At 43.9% G+C, this 1630-nt stretch overlaps 1 pseudogene; it reads right to left on the bottom strand.

The window, feature by feature from the left end:
* Positions 1-802: 802 nt before the first annotated feature.
* LOC118661597 lies at positions 803-1342 on the bottom strand (annotated as a pseudogene).
* Positions 1343-1630: the final 288 nt, after the last annotated feature.

Below are 1630 nucleotides of genomic sequence, written 5' to 3'. Positions count from 1 at the left end.
CTGCCATGAAATTCCTTTAGAGTTATCTCACACAGCTAGGGACACTAAAATAATTTTTTAAAAAATGAATGTTTCTGCTTAACCCTCTCTGTCCAGTCTTCCATGTCCATCTTTGTCTCAGAGTGGGCCTCTGTCTATTCGTGTGACCTTCCCTGTGGGGTAGAGACTACTGCATGCTGCATCCTTTTACTAGGGTTCAGGATCTGAAGAAGAGGCCATGCACAAATGAAAATGCTATATAAGAAATATGAATTTAGAAAGCATTGGGGGAAAGAGGTGTCTCTTTCGTGAAGAGCACACCGGGACTCTGGCTGGTCCACCTTTTATTCAGTTTTAGATACACATCTTTCCCTCAGTAAAGCACAGTGAACAGGTAGCAGATAGATCGTCTCAAAAGTCAGTAAAGATCAGTAAAGATATACTTTGAGGCTATCAGGTCAGGAAATTGCTTCGAGCCATCGCTATCTCAACACACAACAATCAGTGCATAGATTTAGCCCTGCTAAAGCTCAAGGTTCATCAGCCTTCCGAGTTCCTTGATGCACTCTCATGATAGTATTGACAATGGATGGCCTTTCCGCATCTCCCCCTTTTTGTTTTCTTAATAAATCTTGAAAAGTGTGTGCCATCTGTAGGGCTTGAGTCCTTTTAAGACTCTTCATTCCACATTTGCAGACTAGAAATAAGCATATAAAAACAAGAATGAGACAGACAGTAGTGGTTATGCTAAGAGGCAGAGGTAGGGAGATCCAATGAAAAGGACTAAGTTCTTTCATGTCCTTTTTAAATTGCTGCCAGGCATCTAAGGAACTAGTTTGCAGTAGGCCCCTTTCTGGGCCATCAGTTCTTTATGGGTTCCCTTCTCAATCACTGTCCCTGTGACATGACAGCAATGATATTCGAGTTCTGGATGGTGAACAAATGGTGGGCAATGACAAGGGAGGCCCGACCTTCTCTGGCTTCGTCCAGGGAAACCTGCACCATCGCACAACTGATGACTGCCAGCAAGGAAGACATTCTCAGGTGTTCTTGGGGTTTTGGTCTCCTCACAAACTTGCTCAGCTTTCTGGACCATCTTCTTCACCATCCTCCCGGTCATCTCTGGACTGTTTGTCGTCTGTCTCATTCTCCTCCCACTCCTTATCTTCAGCGTGTTGCTTAGGGCTACTGCTATCTGTGGCTGGAGTAGTCGATCGTCTGCAGCCACAGGTACAGGGTGAGGCTCCAGGTGCAAGGTCCTCATTAGTCTGGTCAGTTCCTCTCTCAGATCCATGTTGAAGTTTAATGTTCCTTGCAGCAATCCACATGGGTTTGGAGGAGTTTTCTGCAAATACACAAGCATATCCTTGACTAAAGATTCACAAAGGGTAAGGACCCTTCCATAAACCAGACTCGGGATCTTTCTATTTAATCAAATAATTTTCTTTTGGCTTATGCTGACACCAGTGTAATTCCATAGGTGTCTTGCCATCAGTGTGACAAGTGAAAAAATTTAAAGTAATTAAGGCTTGGTGTAGTCTCCTTACAGGATATTTCTCCATTACTGCATGTGACTCTGTTAGTGACAGGTTATTGGGGAGGCATAGCTGGAATCTTCTGAGGTTCATCATCAGCCTTCATTTTAGGCAGG

Source organism: Myotis myotis, unplaced genomic scaffold, assembly GCF_014108235.1.
Source record: "Myotis myotis isolate mMyoMyo1 unplaced genomic scaffold, mMyoMyo1.p scaffold_m19_p_8, whole genome shotgun sequence".
In the NCBI taxonomy this organism is placed as follows: Eukaryota; Metazoa; Chordata; class Mammalia; order Chiroptera; family Vespertilionidae; genus Myotis; species Myotis myotis.
The sequence above is the reverse complement of the archived record's forward strand: the minus strand, read 5'-3'. Positions and strand labels throughout refer to the sequence as shown.